The sequence below is a fragment of the Lepidochelys kempii genome, chromosome 6, assembly GCF_965140265.1.
Source record: "Lepidochelys kempii isolate rLepKem1 chromosome 6, rLepKem1.hap2, whole genome shotgun sequence".
NCBI lineage: Eukaryota > Metazoa > Chordata > Testudines > Cheloniidae > Lepidochelys > Lepidochelys kempii.
Window position 1 is genome coordinate 11610817 of NC_133261.1, and position 21428 is coordinate 11632244.

Consider the following 21428-nt stretch of genomic DNA (forward strand, 5'->3'; position numbering starts at 1 on the left):
GTCACGGGGCCCCTGGATCTCACTGGAGAGTCCCTGGAGGGTGGCTCTGAGGCAGAGGGGGAGCTGATGGCTGAACTTGTGCAAAAGTTTGGGGAAGCTTTAAAGACTATGATAGGCATAGTTCGGGAAATCCTCACAAAGAGCCAGACTGCTCAGATAGCCTGGTGTGGTCGCAATATGTGTGAACGATCACTTGATGCAAGGGGCTTGGAGCTGGTGTTACTCCCTGTAGAAAGGTACAAAATGCAGAACCCAGGCAGGAAGGCTGTGGAAAGGGTTACCAATGTTACCTAGAATGCACAAAGGTCCCACATCAAGGTTACTCCTGATAAGCAGGTTAAAAGCAGATGACAAAGGAGAAGCCATTGTCAACATGCCATGCTGTGCAGAGGAGGATCCTCAGACTGCCCCTCTAACTGATTTGATGGCTGAACGCCATAGCAACACTTCTCTCCAGAGTGCTGAGGTATGTGAAGAGTTAACCCCAGCTGAAAACGCAGAGGTTATGAGCATGTGGCAGAGTCACCAGCAGGTATTTGCCAACAGGCCAGGAGTGACTCAGCAAATGGTTCATAAGTTGAACACTGTGGGGCCACACCTGCCCACAGCAGAGCATATCGGACCATTGAAAAAATGCAGGAGCAAATTTGTGAGGCACTAAGAAGCATGGTGGGCATGGGGATAGTTACAGAGTCAGACAGTCCTTGGGCTTCTCCAGTCGCCATGGCCCCCAAAAGGGCAGGACCATGAGGTGTTTGGGTTGATTACAGGGAGTACAACACTGCCACTGTTCTGGATGCATACCCTGTGCCCAGGATTGATGGCATGTTAGACAGTCTAGGTGGAACAAAGTTCCCAAGCATCTTAGATCTAAAGCAATCCTCTTAGACAGTGAAGTGCAGAAAAAGTCCATGTTTGTTACTCATTTGGGACTTTGAGTTCATTAACTTTTGGGGTTAGTTAATGCAGGAGCCACATTTCAGAGCTTGTTAAGCAAGTGCTGAATGAGGTAGCTGGACTTTGCACAGGCCGCTAATGACAATCTTACAATTTCAGCAATTCCTGGTCAGACAATAAAAACCTCTTGGGAATTGTGCTGAAACGACTCAGAGCTGCAGGGCTCACAGTCAAAGCATCCAAGTGTTAAGCAGGAGCGGCCGCAGTCCATTATCCGGGACATTGGGTAGGAGGCGGCCAATTTTGCCTAGATTCCTTGAGGGTGGAATCCATGGGCTTGTAGCCCATACTAAAAAGCAAGTCCAGTCTTTTATAGGCTTGGCTAACTACTGCTGCAGATTTGTAAATGGTTCCAGTTACTTTGTGGTTGCTATCACAGACTTGTGTAAAAAGACAAACCCGAGTAAAGTGGTGCGGACAGCTGCCTGTCCGAGAGGCTTTTGTGACGTGAAGAAAATTGTCAGGAAAGTCCATTCTGGCCAGTCCAGATTTTGATAAGGGGTTTGAACTGTGCACTGATGCATCTGGCGCAGGCCTGGGAGCTGTAGTAATGCAACTGGGGAATGGAACAAGCAGCATCCTATCACTTTTCTGAGTAAAAAACCTACACCCCACTGAACAGAGGTAAGAGAAAGAGAATGTTCTCACTTGTGTGGGCAATCAACCCATTACAGGCTTAGCTATTGAACAGGAAATTGAGGGTCCTGTCAGACCATTCTTCATTGGTATGGCTACACAGAACAAAAGGTACCGACTCCAAACTGGTACATTGGAGCATCACTCTCCAAGAATATAAAATGGAAATTTACATGTTAGAGGTAAAGAAAACGTAGCAGGAGATGCTCTGTCCAGGCAACAGGGCCCTGAGGTGACTCTAAAAGTGAGCCCATGATTGACCCTGCTGCATCAATATAAATGAGGCAGTGTGACCCAGGAACCTCTTGATACCAACTGGCAAAGAGGGGGTGCATATGGATTACAGGGATCCCCTGGGTCTGATATATACATAATGGTGTGACGGAATACACCCCTGTAGTCACACCCTAATCTATAGTGATATACTTTGTACAAGGCATGAATTGTGAGGTATCATTTGAAATCTCATACTTTGCTGGTCAGTGATAGCACGGTAAAATGCATGTAGCAACGCTATAGGTAAAGTTCTGAACATAGGCGCTAACTGTGGGTGCTCAGGCGGTGGAGCACCCACGGAGAAAAATTAGCGGGTGCTTCACACTTACTGGCAGCCAAACTCCCCCTGCCCCCACCCTTTCCTCACCACCTCCTCCCCCACCAGCATGCCACATCCCTGCTCCTCCCCCTTCCTCCCTCCCAGCACTTCCCGCCTTCCTCCTAACAGCTGTTTGGCAGCACTTAGGACTTACTGGGAGGGAGGGGGAGGAGCGGGGACTTGGGGGAAGGGGGTGGAATGGGGGCAGGGCTTGGGTGAGAAAAGGCAGGGTGGGGCGGGGACTTTGGGGAAGGGGTGGAATGGGGGTGGGAGCGAGGGCGGTGCAGGGGCGGGAAGTGTAGGGCAGAAGTGGGGCCAAGGTTGGGGTGGTGGGGTGTCAAGCACCCACCAGGCAGAGGGGAAGTCAGCGCCTATGGTTCTGAGCATAAGCCGACAGCATGACTGACGTGTGTTTCTCAGATAAGTCTGGGGAGTGGCTATACCAGTTTATCAAACATAATGTGCAAGCTGGTGCCCCAGCCGGATGTCAACAAAGCTGATGGGCCATTACCTGTCAAGTGGCCATTCTTTGGCCTTTTATTCTATTTAACTTTACACATATCTAAGTGGGTTTGGCTGTGGCGGCTATAGTCTCAAGTTCAACAGAGTTACCTCTGTTCTAGATTTAGAGTTCATAGGAACACATGTAATTGTATGTGTTATTTGCCTATGGTTTCAAGAGCATCTATCTTTTAGTAATTTTATTGAAGTTACCAACAAAGCTATAAATGTCACAGCATATACAATTCCTATCGATAAGAATAATGAACTAATTATACCTACAGACATACTCACATCCTCCTAGATGGTGTTAGTTTGTTTTCTCATGGATCGACCATCAATAGCGGAGTGCTTCCTGCTGGAGTTTCCCATAAGAAGCCCAATTTTCCTGCTCTGGGCACCCCTTTTTATACTGTGAGTCTGTCTATACCTACATTCTGCGCATTTACATGAAAGTGTCAACCCTCTCTTTCTTATTGGTTTATGATTCCTGGAAACACAAGGGATCCCAAATTCTATCGACTGGGTACGTTCTTGTCAATATTGACGTACCACCTTTGTCCTGTGGTTAGGGCACGCGTTAGAGATAGTGTTTGTTGTTACAGCATTTCATATTTTAAATTTAATCTTCCCAGCAATACTTTTGCAATATTACCAGTTGGTAACTCTTTTCCCATCATCTTTTGGGTTATTTCTCAGTCATTGACTTGCACCGTCATTTCTTCTCTCCAAGACCCAAAATAGCAAAGGTAGAGTCTTGCAAACCTTGGCCTACAGGCTTTGCGTTTCAGCTTGTCTTACTCATGCCTACTACATGTTTCCTCTAAATACTGAGGAATCTTATACTTTCATAATCCTACAGATCAACTCTAATTAACATACAGTGAATATATGTAATATTGATTAATCAGAACATCACACGATAAATGGATACTAAACTAAAATCATTGGACACAGGGGGCAGGGACAAAGATCTGCATTTTAGCAAAGAAATATCTCCTTCGTCCACCAGACCCTCTGTCTCTTGGTTCTCAGCTGCAAATGCTTTCCAAAGAGGAACTGAATGTATAAAAAGGAAGGGCAAACACCTGAATACACCTCTTGTCTCTCTCCCTGCCCATCTCATTCTCTGCATCTGAGAAGACTAAGGAAACAACCTTTGGACTCTGGAGGAGGGATCGTGACCTAAATTGTCAGTAATGCTGCTGGAAGCACATGGTGAGAAACTTTGCTCTGAATCTAGTATAGTTTGTTAAGTAGGCATTTGACAGCATTTTATCTTTTTGTTATTCTAGTAACCATTTCTGACTTATGCCTCATTTATTGCACTCACTTAAAATCTCTCATTGTTGTTAATAAACTTGATTTATTGTTTCATCTACTCCAGTGTGTTTAAGTTAAAGCGTCTGGGTAACTTCATTTATGGGGCAAAGGCGCTGTATATTATATATTAAAATATTTCTTTTTGTTTGTTTTAAATCTGCTGCCACTTAATTTCATTTGGTGACCCCGAGTTCTTGTGTTTCGAGGAGCAAATAATACTTACTTATTTACTTTCTCCATGCCAGTTATGATTAGACCTCTATCATATCCCCTTTTGTAGGTGACAAATCTGAGGAATTGTCACAGATTGAAGTGTCACTAGAGAAGGTTTTGGAATTAATTGATAAACTGAAGTAACAAGTCACCGAGACCAACTGGCATTCACCCAAGAGTTCTGAAAGAACTCAAATGTGAAATTGCGGAACTGGGGGGGGGAGGGATAGCTCAGTGGTTTGAGCATTGGCCTGCTAAACCCAGGGTTGTGAGTTCAATCCTTGAGGGGGCCATTTAGGGATCTGGGGCAAAAATTGGGGATTGGTCCTGCTTTGAGCAGGGGTTGGACTAGATGACCTCCTGAGGTCCCTTCCAACCTTGATATTCTATGATTCTATGATTAACTATGGTTTGTAACCTGTCCTTTAAATCAGCTTCTGTACCCAATGACTGGAAGATAGCTAATGTAACACCAATATTTAAAAAGGGCTCTAGAGGTGATCCCGGCAATTACAGACCGGTAAGTCTAACGTCAGTACTGGGCAAATTAGTTGAAACAATAATAAAAAGAAAATTGTCAGACACATAGAAGAACATAAATTGTTGGGCAAAAGTCAACATGGTTTCTGTAAAGGGAGATCATGTCTTACTAATCTATTAGAGTTCTTGGAAAGGGTCAACAAACATGTGGAAAAGAGGGATCCTGTGGACATAGTGACCTTAGATTTCCAGAAAGCCTTTGACAGGGTCCCTCACCAAAGGCTCTTATGTAAATTAAGTTGCCATGGGATAAGAGGGAAGCTCCTTTCATAGATTGAGAACTGGTTAAAAGACAGGGAACAAAGGATAGGAATAAATGGTAAATTTTCAGAATAGAGAGGAGTAACTAGTGGTGTTCCCCAAGGGTCAGTCCTAGGACCAGTCCTATTCAACTTATTCATAAATGATCTGGAGAAAGGGGTAAACAGTGAGGGGGCAAAAAGTTTGCAGATGATACGAAACTGCTGAAGATAGTTAAGACCAAAGCAGACTGTGAAGAACTTCAAAAAGATCTCACAAAACTAAGTGACTGGGCAACAAAATGGCAAATGAAATTTAATGTAGATAAATGTAAAGTAATGCACATTGGAAAAAATAACCCCAACTATACATACAATATGATGGGGGCTAATTTAGCTACAACAAATCAGGAGAAAGATCTTGGAATCTTCATGGATAGTTCTCTAAAGATGTTCATGCAGTGTGCAGCGTCAGTCAAAAAGCGAACAGAATGCTGGGAATAATTAAGAAAGGGATAGAGAATAGGACAGAAAATATCATGTTGCCTCTATATAAATCCATGGTACGCTCACATCTTGAATACTGTGTGCAGATGTGGTCACCCCATCTCAAAAAAGATATACTGGAATTGGAAAAGGTTCAGAAAAAGGCAACTAAAATGATTAGGGGTTTGGAACAGATCCCGCATGAGGAGAGATTAAAGAGGCTAGGACTTTTCAGCTTGGAAAAGAGGAGACTAAGGGAGGATATGATAGAGGTATATAAAATCGTAAGTGGTGTGGAGAAAGTGAATAAGGAAAAGTTATTGTTCCCATAATATAAGAACTAGGGGCCACCAAATGAAATTAATGGGTAGCAGGTTTAAAACAAATAAAAGGAAGTTCTTATTCACACAGCACACAGTCAACCTGTGGAACTCCTTGCCTGAGGAGGTTGTGAAGGCTAGAACTACAACAGGGTTTAAAAGACAACTGGATAAATTCATGGAGGCTAAGTCCATTAATTGCTATTAGCCAGGATGGGTAAGGAATGGTGTCCCTAGCCTCTGTTTGTCAGAGGGTGGAGATGGATGGCGGGAGAGAGATCACTTGATCATTACCTGTTATGTTCACTCCCTCTGGGGCACCTGGCAATGCCCACTGTCAGTAGACAGGATACTGGGCTGGATGGACCTTTGGTCTGACCCAGTATGGCCATTCTTATATCTCCCCTTAGTCATCTCTTTTCCAAGATGAAAAGTCCCAATCTTATTAATCTCTCCTCATATGGAAGCTGTTCCATACCCCTAATCATTTTTGTTGCCCTTTTCTGTGCCTTTTCCAATTCCAATATATCTTTTTTTGAGATGGGGTGACCACATCTGCATGCAGTTGTGACATTGCACTCTACAGGATTTTATGAAAATATGCTAATGAGTATGAATATAATGTAACTGGAATATGCTTCATGCAAAAGGTTTCTTGTAAGGTATCATTACAAAGTTTATAATCTACTGAGCGTCATCCTATTTGTATAAATGTATAACTCTTGAATCTGAAACTAGAAATATGAAATATAACTGAGGGCCTATTGTAATTATGCAAAGTGTGAGCAATTAATGGTGGTTTGGAATCTTGATGGCTCCCATCAGCCAGGAAAATTGACTGTGGATGGCTGTTTGCAGGCAGGCCTTCCTGTGAGGCAGGCTGGGAGGAATGAAGGCTTGGAGTCTCACAGGAAATGTGACCATGTCACCGGGTACTGAAATTCATCTTAAACCTGGTGCTTTTCTATTTAGAAGGGTGGGGGGACCCAGAGAGACAAAAGATTCTCGCCTTGTGCCAAAGCCATATAAGGCGGTGGAACAGAACAAAGGGGGTGGCCATCATGAGAAATCCCCTAGCTACCACCTGAGCTGGAACAAGGGCCGTACCAGAGGAAAGGATTGTGCCCAGACTAGGAAGGCGTCCAGTCTGAAAGAAACTTATTGAAACATCTCTGAGGGTGATATTTTATCTGTATTTAGTTTTATTACTGTATTAGACTTAAACTTGAGTGTTTTATTTTATTTTGCTTGGTAATTCACTTTGTTCTGTCTGTTACTACCTGGAACCACTTAAATCCTACTTTCTGTATTCAATACAATCACTTTTTGCTTATTAATTAACCCAGAGTATGTATTAATACTTGGAGGGACAAACAGCTGTGCATATCTCTCTATCAGTGTTACAGAGGGCGAACAATTTATGAGTTTACCCTGTATAAGCTTTAGAGAGGGTAAAACGGATTTATTTGGGGTTTGGACCCCATTGGGAGTTGAGCATCTGAGTGTTAAAGACAGGAACACTTCTTAAGTTGCTTTCAGTTAAGCCTCCAGCTTTGGGGCACATGGTTCAGACCTTGGGTCAGTGTTGGAGACCCGAGCGGGCAGGGAAAGCAGGGGTAGAAGTAATCTTGGCACATCAGTTGGCAGCCCCAAGGGGGTTTCTGTGATCCAACCCGTCACAGCAGTATTCAAGATGTGGTCATGCTGTGGAATTATATAGAGGTGTCATGGGGCAAGTGCACCCCATCCCATTTTGGGGTGGGGTAATTAATTCCCCATGGTTGTGTCTTTACAACTACCCCTTTCAGGGTTGTGTGGCCCAATGGCCAGAGTCAGGGTGATGGCCACCTTCTCTCTCAAGGTTGTGTGGCCCGATGGCCAGAGTCAGGGTGATGGCCCCTTCCCACAGGGCTGTGGGACCTAATGACCTGAGTCAGTATGGATTCCCGGTTCGGCCATGGTGTATAGCCTAGTGCTCGGAGTCAGTGTGGCCGCCTGGCTCAGCAAGGCAGTATGGCCTAGCAGCAAGAGTCAGTAGGGCTGCCCTCTCTCAGGGCTGCTCTCAGGGCTGCATGGCCCAATGGTCAGTCACTATAACTGCCCCTTCTGTAGGGCTGTGTGGCCTAGTGGCCTGTCAAGGGAGTGGGTCCCAGCTCAGGGCCCTGTCAGTGGTAAGTATGCCTGCCACTGGGTCAGCAGGGAATCCACTTGAGACATGCTGACCCCACTCAGCACAATAGCTAGTCCCGCTGAGCTATTTCCTACCCTGTGCCTGACGCAGTGGTCCCGGGGTCTCTGGGCTCCTTGGTCAGTGCAGCTACGAGCAGCTCCATCGCTCCTTGGTCATTCTTTGGAGTCTCAGCGTCTCTGGCTTCTGCCATCCGGGGCTTCCACAGTTCCCAGGCTGGAGCTTGCAGGGTGTGTTCTCCCTCTTCAGCGGTCAGCCCTGAATGTGCCGAGCTGCTCCCTTTTATACCTAGTCCCCAGCCAGAGCGCCCGAGGGGGCATGGACTCCTCGGCCCAGAGAATAGATTTAACCCCCAGAGTATCAGTGTGGGGCAAGTGCGTCCCATCACAAGAGGCTATATGATATTTCCTGTCTTAGTATTCATTCCTTTCTGAATGAGTGCCAACATTCTGTTCGTTTTTTTGACTGCTGCTGCACACTGAGTGGATGTTTTTTTAATCGCGTGATTAGTTTTTTTAATTGCTTGATAGCCCTACTTATTTCTAATCTGAATTTGTCTTGCTTCAACTTTGAGCTTTTGGATCATGTTATACTTTTGTCAGCTAGACAGAAGAGCCCATTATGAAATATTTGTTCCCTATGTGATACTTACAGACTGTAAGCAAGTCACCCCTTACCTTCTCTTTGTTAAAATAAACAGATTGAGTTCTGTGAGTTCATGGGATCCCAAGGAACATGTGCATGCCCTGGGCCTCCTGCGTGCTTTTCCCAGAGCAGACCCAAGAATCCTGGTTCTAGGGCTCCTGGAAGGTGCCCCTGAAAGTGGGGAACTCACAGGAGTCAGGCCAGCTAGGATCATCCACCAGCCTGGTCCCCAGCTAACTTCACTGCCTGGCAACTAACAGGCCCATCAGCTCTATCCTGGAGCTGCCTGATTGATCGCAGGGTCGGACTGGCCACAGGGCCAGCAGCCTGGTTGATAAGCCCAGCAGCAACAGCAGAGTGCTGGCTGCTCAGTGAGCTCCTTGGCTCAGCTGCACTGGGTCCTGTCTCTGGTCTGCTGTGTCTAGCTCGATTCCAGTTCCTGCTCCAGCCCCAGTCTGCACCTATGCCTGCTCCCGCTCCAGCTGCAGTCCCAGCTCTGTACTGTCTTTGGACTCCCAGCTCCGACCCTTGGCTCTGCCTCCTGGCTGTGACTCCAGTTACCCTTTGGCTTAGACTATAGCTTTCAACTCCCAGCTCCGACCCTTGGCTGTGCCTCCTGGCTGTGACTCCAGTTACCCTTTGGCTTAGACTATAGCTTTCAACTCCCAGCTCCGACCCTTGGCTGTGCCTCCTGGCTGTGACTCCAGTTACCCTTTGGCTTAGACTATAGCTTTCAACTCCCAGCTCCGACCCTTGGCTGTGCCTCCTGGCTGTGACTCCAGTTACCCTTTGGCTTAGACTATAGCTTTCAACTCCCAGCTCCCACCCTTGGCTGTGCCTCCTGGCTGTGACTCCAGTTACCCTTTGGCTTAGACTATAGCTTTCAACTCCCAGCTCCGACCCTTGGCTGTGCCTCCTGGCTGTGACTCCAGTTACCCTTTGGCTTAGACTATAGCTTTCAACTCCCAGCTCCGACCCTTGGCTGTGCCTCCTGGCTGTGACTCCAGTTACCCTTTGGCTTAGACTATAGCTTTCAACTCCCAGCTCCGACCCTTGGCTGTGCCTCCTGGCTGTGACTCCAGTTACCCTTTGGCTTAGACTATAGCTTTCAACTCCCAGCTCCGACCCTTGGCTCTGCTTCAGGACCCGTCTCTTCTGAGTTCAGACTCTTGCTCCACCCATTAGGCCAGACCACCCATGACTTGGCCAGTGACAGAAAGGACAGGGGATTGGGAGCCTGTTGGGTGAGGGTGCCAGGGGGACAGGGCCCACCAAGATTGGACAGGGTGAGACAGGGACTGGCTGGGCAAGGAAACGGGCTAGGAACTGGTGGTGGGAGAGGGGAGATACAGATCAGATGAGGAGCTGTGGGGAACTGGGACTGGCTGGGCAAGGAGAACTTGGGACTTGCTGGGGTAGACAAGTGGGACTGGACTGAGGAGCCATGGGTGGGGAAGAGGCAGGACTGGGAGAGGTTGGAAGGAACAGGACAGAAGGGGACAAGCTTCGGGGAACTGAGCTGACTCCTCCTGATGGCGAGAGAGGGATGTGTCTTTGGCTGGGCTGTGCACAGAAATAAGAGGGCAGGTTGGGGTGTGTGACATGGGTCCCCTATTAGGGAGTCTGATCTCTCTTGAGCTCATTCTGTACCGCCTCTGCTGAGTCCCTCTGTCAGGTCTCTGCAGTCCATGTCTGTCAGCACCTTCACGGCCACCTCCACCCCATATCGCTCGGCACAGTACCTGATCAGCACATCATTAATAGCTATGTCCCCTATGTCCAGCTTCTCACAGGGAATGTGCTTCATCCCCTTGTCCAGCAGGGCCACTTGCAGCCTGCTCACTTATCTCCTCAGCTCTCTGTCCCCCTGCTCTTCCAGGGTCTGCCACAGCAGCTTTCTCCGTGTCTTCTCCACGCCAGCCCTGCCCAAGGGGAGTCAGGACGCTGCTTCCAGTCTGGGCCACTACCCTACCACACCAGGCCATCCTCACTTCCACACTGCTGCTGGCGGCGGAAGTGCCTTCAAAGCTGGATTCCCAGCCAGCAGCCGCCGCTCTCCGGAGTCCAGCCACCCAGCCCTGAAGGCAGCGCGGAAGTAAGGGCGGCAATAACGCAAACCCCCTACAATAGCCAGATTTCATGGGGGAGACGAGGTTTCATGGCTGTGAATTTGATAGCACCCTATTCATCATACATAAAATCCTTCCAATCCCAAGGGACCAGCCACTTAACCAGCCACAGGTCAATATATCACTCAGATCTTACCCCAAAATCAGGCTGGTAGCCGGTCCTCTAGTATCTAATAACTAAAGGTTCTTCTTCGAGGGATGTCCCTGTGGGCGGTCCACTTCAGGTGATTGTGCGCCCCTGCACCTCTAGTTGGAGAATTCCATCAGCAGTGCCCGGTGGGGTCGCACGTGTGCTCTCCCCGTCTTGCGCTGGCAGGAGCCATTAACTACCGCTGTGTGACCAATCCCTCTTCAGTTCCTTCTCATAAGAACATAACATAAGAACATAAGAATGGACCTACTGGGTCAAACCAAAGGTCCATCTAGGCCAGTATCCTGTCTTCCAACAGTGGCCAGTGCCAGGTGCCTCAGGGGAACAGAACAGGTAATCATCAAGTGATCCATCCCCTGTAGCTCATTCCCAGCATCTGGCAAAGGGAGGCTAGGGACACCATTCCTGCCCATCCTGGCTAATAGCCGTTGATGGACCTCCTCCATGAATTTATCTAGTTCTTTTTTGAACCCTGTTATGGTCTTGGCCTTCACAACATCCTCTAACAAGGAGTTCCACAGGTTGACTTTGCGTTGTGTGAAGAAATACTTCCTTTTATTTGTTTTGAACCTGCTGCCTATTAATTTCATTTGGTGACCCCTAGTTCTTGTGTTATGAGAAGTTGTAAACAATACTTCCTTATCAACTTTCTCTACACCAGTCATGATTTTATAGACCTCAATCATATCTCCCCTTAGCCATCTCTTTTCCAAGCTGAAAAGTCCCAGTCTTACTAATCTCTCCTCATACGGAAGCTGTTCCATACCCCTAATCATTTTTCTTGCCCTTTTCTGAACCTATTCCAATGCCAATATATCTTTTTTGAGATGGGGCGACCACATCTGCACACAGTATTCAAGATGTGAGCGTACCATGTATTTATATAGAGGCAACATGATATTTTCTGTCCTATTTTCTATCCCTTTCTTAATTATTCCCAGCATTTTGTTCGCTTTTTTGACTGACGCTACACACTACGTGGACGTCTTCAGAGAACTATCCACCGTGACTCCAAGATCTCTTTCTTGAGTGGTAACAGCTAATTTAGACCCCATCATTTTATATGTATAGTTGGGATTATGCTTTCCACTGTGCCTTACTTTGCATTTATTAACATTAAATTTCATCTGCCATTTTGTTGCCCAGTCATCCAGTTTTGAGAGATCCTTTTGTAGCTTTTTGCAGTCTGCCTGGGTCTTAACTATCTTTAGTAATTTTGTATCATCTGCAAATTTTGACACCTCACTGTTTACCCCTTTTTCCAGATCATTTATGAATATGTTGAATAGGACTGGTCCCAGAACAGATCCCTGCGGGACACCACTATTTACCTTTCTCCATTCTGAAAACTGACCATTTATACTTACCTTTTGTTTCCTATCTTTTAACCAGTTACCAATCCATGAGAGCACCTTCCCTCTTATCCCGTGGCAGCTTACTTTGCATAAGAGCCTTTGGTGAGGGACCTTGTTGAAGGCTTTCTGAAAATCTAAGTACACTATATCCACTGGATCCCCTTGGTCCACATGCTTGTTGACCCCCTCAGAGAATTCTAGTAGATTGGTGAGGCATGGTTTCCCTTTACTAAAACCATGTTGACTCTTCCTCAACAAATTATGTTCATCTATATGTCTGACAATATTGTTCTTTATTATAGTTTCAATCAGTTTGCCCGGTACTGAAGTCAGGCTTACAGGCCTGTAATTGCCAGGATCACCTCTGGAGCCCTTTTAAAAATTGGCATCACATTAGTTATCCTCCAGTCATCTGGTACAGAAGCTGATTTAAATGATAGGTTACAAACCATAGCTAGTAGTTCTGCAATTTCACATTTGAGTTCCTTCAGAACTCTTGGGTGAATACCATCTGGTCCTGGTGACTTATTGCTGTTTAATTTATCAGTTTGTTCCAAAACCTCCTCTAGTGATACCTCAATCTGGGACAGTTCCTCAGATCTGTCACCTTAAAAAGAATGGCTCAGGTTTGGGAATCTCCCTCACATCTTCAGCTGTGAAGACCGATGCAAAGAATTAATTTAGTTTCTCCGCAATGGCCTTATCGTCCTTGAGTGCTCCTTTTGCACCTCGATCGTCCAGTGGCCCCACGGGTTGTTTAGCCGGCTTCCTGCTTCTGATGGACTTAAAAAAAAATTGCTATTACTTTTTGAGTCTTTGGCTAACTGTTCCTCAAATTCTTTTTTGGCCTTCCTAATTGTATTTTTACTATTCTCAACCACCCTTAGTCTGAGTGTGAGCTCTGGCAATACCTCTGTATGACTTACCTTCAGATATAGGATTAGTAGTATAGTTTGGGAAATACGTTAACCAGTTGGATAGGGAAATCTCTCTTTTCTTTTTCTTTGTTCTGGGGGAAGTGCACATATCACAGAAGTGTCCCTATTGCCACAAACTTAAGACCTGCGCCCGGAAAGCGAGGGACCTTAAACTCAAATAGATTCTTATAGAGAAGTTTCTCTGCCTAGCCTCCGACCTAGGAAACTCAAACCCCTCCCAGCCCCTGGTTGCCTACCTCGGCTTCTGACAGACTTCTCTCACCGGTACGGCACAGGAGGGACCTATACAGGAAGGATGGGCTCCACCTAAACCAAAATGGAAAGTGCCAGATTGCTGACACTTAAAATTAAAAAGGTCAGAGAGCAGCTTTTAAACTAAGGGCTGGGGAAAGCCAACAGGTGCAGAGGAGCACATGGTTCGGACAGAGACATCCCTTAGGGGAAGATCTATTAATGGAGATTTTCTATGTCCTAGTAAGGAGGAGAGGATGGAAGATAAAATACAGGTAGGATCTGATAAGAAATAGTCAAATGAAAGAGAATCCCATTCAGTTACATCAGGTAATGGCAGACAGCTGAAAAGTGACAATTTTTTAAAGCGCTTATATAAAAATGCTAGAAGTCTAAATAATAAGATGGGTGAACGAGAGTGACTTGTATTAATAATAAGATGGGTGAACTAGAGTGCCTTGTATGCATCTGAAGAAGTGGGGTTTTTACCCATGAAAGCTTGTGCTCAAATAAATCTGTTAGTCTTTAAGGTGCCACCGGACTCCTTGTTGTTTTTGTACTAAATGAGGATATTGATATAATAGGCATCACAGGAACTTGGTGGAATGAGGATAATCAATGGGATACAGTAATACCAGGATACAAACTATATCTGAAGGACAGAACAGGTCATGTTGGTGGGGGGAGTGGCACTATATGTGACAGAAAACAGAGTCAAATGAAGTAAAAATCTTAAAGGAACCAAACTGTACCATAGAATCTCTATAGATAGTCATTCCATGCTTGAATAATAAGAATATAGCAGTAGGGATATACTGCTGACCACCTGTCCAGGATGGTGATAGTGACTGCGAAATGCTCAGGGAGATTAGAGAGGCTATACAAATAAAAAAACTCAATAATAATGGGGGATTTCAACTATCCCCGTATTGACTATGTACATGTCACCTCAGGATGGGATGCAGAGACAAAGTTTCTTGACACCTTAAATAACTGCTTCTTGGAGCAGCTAGTCCTGGAACCCACCAGAGGAGAGGCAATTCTTGGTTGAGTTCTAAGTGGAATACGGTATCTGGTCCAAGAGGTGAATCTAGCTGAACTGCTTGGTAATAGTGACCATAATTAGATTTAACATCCCTGTAAAAACACCACAGCTGCCCAACATGGTATCATTTAATTTCAGAAATGGGAACTACACAAAAATGAGAAAGTTAAACAGAAATTAAAAGGTACAGTGCTGAAAGTGAAATGCCTGCAAGCTGCATGGAAACTTTTGAAAGACACTATAATAGAGGCTCAGATTAAATGTATACCCCCATAAGGATAAGGCCTTTTCCTGTAGTCATATTGTAAGGCCTAAGACCTTTGTCTGCAGCCATATTAGGAGAGCAGCAGCCATTAGGTAAGAATTAGGAAGTCACATCCTCACATTTCATCTAAATTATCTTAAAACAATGTAATATCAGGCTGTTAAGAAGGCGATCCTGTCCTAATAGCACCCACCATCACCAGATAAAGAAACATCTTAAGATGGTTAAAGAAAACTTAGTTTGATAGCATTCTGTCTGGCAAGTAATCACTTATCAATTGTTTGTCTGTATGATCTCTGTCTGGTTCTTTGATTGTTTCTGTCTGTTACAAAATTAATTTAGCTAGGTGTCAATCAATGAAGGTGGTGGGGTATGATTTTTTTTGGTAGATAATTTTGTTACAATATGTTAGGATTGGTTAGTAAAATTTTAGTAAAATGATTGATTAAGGTATAGCTAAGCAGAACTCACTATATAAACTGGGGTCCAAGAAGGAGATCAGTAGAGAAAGAACAGAAGAAGAAGAAGAACTCACCTCTAAGACACAGCTTAAGAACAAAGCTGCTAAGAACCTCAGCACAACCGTGACGTGCAGCAACCAGAATCCAGACGAGACTGACCTTGCCTGGCCAACAGGGAAAGTCCACCTGCCTGATCAGGATTGGTGAGCATAGCATTGTATGCTTAGCATGTGTATTCCCCTCCTTAATGATGCTTTTACCAAAGCTGTCATTACTACTACAAGAGTCCAGTACTCAGACCTGCTGAGCTTGGGCTTGCCTCCTGGGTATAAATAACAAGGGCTTTATTTGACTTTCCATGCCAGCTCCTGCATTCTTCAAACAGTTTTCTTCATCCAGCAAGCCAAAGCTTGCTAATAAAGCCAATTGGATGCCAATGATCACCACAATGGGGTGAACCATGATATTTAGCATGCCGATTGCAGGTGAAGACCAACTTAATAGTGTTTCCCACCAGGAGTGATGTCCTGCATCTGTAATAGTTTTCAGTACATGAGCGATTTCTGTATTATCATGTTGTACTTCAATACATATATGTTCTCCTGTCTGTGCAATATCTTGTAAATGTGTATGTAACATAGGATGGATTAACAATTTTCTTATCATGGTCATATTCATGCCTAAGGTTAGAAGTCATTACATTGTGATACAATTGTGGTTTAAACTTCAAGCAGTTTACGGTGCATACAGGTACACAGTATTCAAAATCACAACTTTTAATCTTTGTAATATTGCAAAAACATCTATTTACTAAATAAGTCACAAAATACAATTCCTTATTGTCTACTACTACCATTGGACAATGACTTCTAACACAAACACATCCCTTTCCTGCATACACAACAGCTGACTTTTGTTCAGTGAATGTATTAAACATACATTTTTGGGTTCCTTTGTCTTTAACATAGAAATATTAATCACTTTCTTGTAAATTTTGATTCTCACACATATATGGCGGTTCAATGATGAGACAGAACACAGCTTTATGCAAGCAAGCAGGCTGGTCAGCTGAGATGGGCTGTTCTGCCCCCCCGCCTTCCACCTTCTCCTTTTATTATATTTCTCCCCCCTAAGCATTACACACTGCTACCGCAAAAAGATACACAAAGGAATGTATGACGTTGATTAATATACTTATTTGCCATCCTTTATCTACTACAATCCTGGTTCTCAGGCCTTGAGCCCAGGCTAAGAAAGCCTCCCACAGTTGCTGTCCCAACAATCAAGTTCTCATGGTTCATATCTAACCCTTGTCCTTGGATAGAGCAATGTGTGCATTGCTTCTACAAAACAGTCAGGGTGTGCCCTGCCTGCTTCCAGGTGGAATAGCTAAACATGAACCCTTCATCCCCCCGTTTTTTATTTAATGATATTTGGCCATCTCATGGTAGCCGTCAATTTGTTTTGTCATGCTATTTAACTCCCAGACAGACAAGGACATAACCTGGGGAGCTTTCCAGGGTGAAATTTTACAAAGTCTTAACAAGGAAGGAATACATTGTACACAGCAGCAGCAAAAAATAAGCCCAATGATTACAAACACAGAATAACCAAAAAGCTGTCGCAGCCATTCTAGAGAGGGCAGCCAACCTGTAAGCCAATTCCAAAAACCCTCAAACCCCAGATCTTGGCGTATGTGTGTTGTAAGACTGGCCAATTCAGCCAGTCTAGTTTCTATGGAGCGACTATTATCAGTTAAATTAAAGCAACACATGTGCTGAAATGTGGAGCAGCCTAGATGGTGTTTCAGGAGCAGAAAATCAATGGCTACTCTGTTATCCAAAATTGCGTCCCTTGATTCGTGTTGTTCTGTGTTAAGTAAGGCAATAGCCTGGGATGTTGTATTAATTGCCTTTGCTGCAAAGCATGCCAGGTTATTTAAGGTTCTGGCTGAATACATAGCAAGCGCGGGGACCCCAACAATAGAGGCCGCTAAGGCAGTATACTCAGCATGACTAAAAAGCTCAACATCTGCAATACAATCATCTGAAAGGGGTACACTTCTTTTACTACGATTTTGACCAGCAAAAGGCAATATAAGTGTCATTCTACTAAGACAGCAAAGGGTGCCATCACTTAAATTTGCAGGAATATAATTAAAGGTGCGTGAACCGCAAGTAAAAAACCATCCTGATGGTAGGATATGGCCATAATTATATGAAACATTAACAGCATGGGAACAATTTAAAAGGGGTTGAGAAATTTTTCGACAGCCCAAGGCCACCTTTGTACTAGTGCAGTTAACTACACGCGAACAGGTGACATTGTGAGCCCCGGCCGGGTACGGTGTGTGGAGGGATATAGCCGTGCGAGGCAGAGAATAGTTGGCCGGGCCCCAATTAGCCATGCTAGAGTACTGGGAGGAAAGATTCGCATAAGCAGAGAACAGTGTCTTATTCTCCATCTCCTCAGGGTGATGACATACTGGAATAAGGCATGTACCTAACAAATCTCCGGCTGCTACAGAATTAGATAGACAAAAGTGGGTAACATTTGCTATTGAAGCCAATCTTTCCCATATGTTATATGTCATTCGGGCTCGTAACGGGGGAAGCGCTTCCGAGCCAACCCCTACAGGAAATAGCAGGCACAAAAGGCACACAATCATCACAGAATTAGCAGTGATTTGGGCGAGAATCGCCACAAACAAAGTCTCAGGAGTCTCTGGCTGTTGATCTGCTGACAGTCTTTGTTGGGCCGCGGCGACCAATGCTTTTACTGCTCCCCATGTCACGGGCCGGTTTGGGACACTACGCCTCCTCCGTTTCCGTCCCGTCGTTGTCGACTCGGGGGGCAACGCGGTCTCCTCCAAAGTCAGCTGAAACTCTGGTATGGGATTCGTCAGCCCCTGGTGCCATGCCATGTTGTTTAAGTGCCGGTCGCACACACCGAGCTGGAACCCACAACAGTCCTGCAAGGAGAGACACAGCAGCATATCCCCGATCCCAAGTGATTAGAGGTACTGGGCCCAGCCACTGTGGATCGGGCAGCTGACGGTAAAAGACACGCGGTCTTTCCAGTACCTCAGATTTGTGAAAATGCCGATCCGCAGGGGTCTGCTGATCTGCATTCAGTGTTAAATTATTTAAAGTAAACAAGAGGATATGCATTTGTTGTTGAATGTCTCCTAAGGTTCGGAGACGCAGCTCCCCTTGTTTTAATTGTTTAGCTAGCAAGGTTTTGAGTGTGCGATTGGCACGTTCAACAATGGCTTGGCCCGTGGAATTATAAGGGATTCCGTGTTTAAGACGGACATCCCAGCGGGCACAAAAGGTGGAGAGGGCTGCAGAGCAGTAGGCTGGGGCATTATCTGTTTTAATTTGGCAGGGGCGACCCATAACAGAAAAGCAGGCCAGCAAATGGTGAATAACTTTGTTAATGGCTTCCCCATGTTGTGGGGTTGCCCAAAGGAAGCCTGAATAAGTATCAACGGAAACATGTAAAAACGAATAGGGGCGAAATTGTGGCACATGAGTAACATCCATCTGCCACAGCTGATTTGCTGCGGTACCTTGGGGGTTAACGGCATAAGAAAAAGTAGGAGCAGCAGCAGCACAGTGGGGGCAGGAATGAACAATGGAACGTGCATGATCAGCAGGAATGTGAAACTGCCGGGCCAAAACAGAGGCAGACTGATGAAAAAAGGCATGGCTTTCAATGGGGTCAGAAAAAAGGGAATTTACCTGACCACGCAACGCGCGATCGGCACGTGCATTGCCCTCAGTGAGTGGCCCAGGCAGAGGGTTATGACTGCGAATATGAGCAACAAAGTAAGGGAAATGATGAGTGGCAAGAAGATGCTGCAAAGACAAAAACAGGCAGAGGAGGTCTGCATCAACCTGAGGGGTAATGAGGGCAAGGGGTAAATGATCAATTACCTGATAAACATAATGGGTATCCACAATTAAATTAAAGGGACAATCAGCAAAAAGTTGAAAGGCCAAAATAACAGCAGCTAATTCTGAACGCTGTGCAGAACGCTGAGGCAGTGTAAAACGAGAATGCCAACGAGGGGGGTCACCCAACTGAAAAGTGACTACACCTCGGTGGGGAGAGCCATCAGTAAAAAGAGTGACAGCAGAAACAATGGGTTGAGAGCGGCTAAGACGATGAACAACTAGGGGCACCTTTTGGGTAATGACCAACCGAGGATCTTTTGGAGGATTGTAAGAAATCTCTCCCACATAATCACAAAGAGCAACCTGCCAGGCCAAGGAGGTGTGGCACAAAGAGTCAAATTCAGTACGGGACAAGGGGAGCACAATGGCAACTAAATCAGTGCCAGTGAGTTGCACTGCACGGTGGCGGGCTTTACGAACAAGATCAGATAGGGCATCTAAATACGGATAAATATTTTGAGGAGGGGTGGATGAAAGGTATAGCCATTCTATAATAGAGACGGCTGTGTCTGTACAGGGTACAAACAGAGCCGCAGTTGGTGTATGAGGGGTGGCAAGAAGAACCAATCGTAAGGGACGGACCTCTGGGAGTCTGTCCACAAACTGCTGACTCAAAGCTGCATTGATTTGTCGAATGCAGGCAGTATGCTTTTCAGTGATGGCAATAACTGCACCCGGTGCCCGGGCTCCACGTAGGAGCTCAAACAACGGCTGCAGCATTGAAGTGGGGAGACGAAAGTAGGGCCGAATCCAATTTAAATGGCCCAAAATCTGTTGTAATTTAACAAGGGTTAGGGGTTGAGGTAGAATTAATTCCGGACGAACCGGAGCAGCATAGGTTTGTAAAACCTTATATCTGAGGTAGTGGTAGGGATAAGAGCGTTGGATTTTTTCTGGTGCCACTAACAGGCCATTTTGGCCGAGAATCTGAGATAAAGATTCAAGCTGTTGTGCCGTGACCCTGGGACCACTTAGCAAAATGTCATCCATGTAATGGTAGACCTTTAGCGAAGGGTACCAGGCACGGAAAGGGGCAAGGGCCCGATCCACAAAAAGCTGACACAAGGTTGGACTATTTTGCATTCCCTGGGGCAAGACCTTCCACTGATACCTTTGAGAGGGTTGCTGATTATTATATTGTGGCACCGTAAATGCAAATTTTTCGCGATCTTGAGGGCAAAGGGGGATGGTGAAAAAACAATCTTTTAAATCTAACACACAAAGTTGATCGGTTTGAGGAATTAAATTTGGATTTGGTAAGCCAAATTGCAAGGGGCCCATAGGTTGGATGTGTTTATTTATTTCCCTTAAATCATGTAACAGCCGCCAAGCACCCGATTTTTTCTTAATAACGAACACCGAGGTGTTCCAGGGACTGGTGGAGCTCTCCAGTCGCTGTGCTTGCAAATGCTGTTGCACAAGTGAATGAAGCGCTTTTAGCTTTTCTAGAGGGAGGGGCCACTGGTCAATCCATACGGGCTCTAAGGATTGCCATACCAAGGGTAATGCGGAGGGCACGGTGGGTGAGGGAGGGTTTTGGGCCATCAGATGTTAATATCGAGGGTGGTGTCTAACTTTGTAAGTAAATCACGGCCCCAAATATTGAGGTGGACAGGGAGTACAAAAGGGCGGATAGTAGCAAGGGTACGGCCTCCCGTTTTAGAGACTGTGACCCAAGACAAACTGTGGCGCCCAGGTTTACTACCCCCGATCCCCCACAATTCTTTAGAAGGAACCGTAGGCCAACTAACCGGCCACTCCAGATCACGAATCACCGTAACGTCAGCTCCAGTGTCCACCAGCCCTGTAAAAGGAACATCATTTAAGAGAAGTGTTAACTGAGGTTTCGAGGGGCGGACTGACATTGTCAGAGCAACAAGTGGAGAAGACGCGCTGTGAGACGGCGAGTGAGACAACGTCGATCCAAAGCTGCCTCCGCCCCGAGTTCGATCCTCGGCAGCTGGCACCTGATAGGGGACTAAAATCAATTGTGCAATTGACCGTCCACGCGGGAGCGACTGTGGAAGATGAGTCCACACCTGAACCTTAATAATGCCAGTGTAATCAGCATCAATGACCCCTGGAATGACAAAAAAGCCCTGTTTCCCAGCATGTGAGCGAGGGAGAACAACACCTACAAAGCCGGCAGGGAGAGGTCCCGTCACCTGTGTAGGTATGGCACAGACCTCCCCTGGCAGCCGAAAGTCAGTGTCCTCCTGCATGATCAAATCAAGCCCTGCACTTCCAGCAG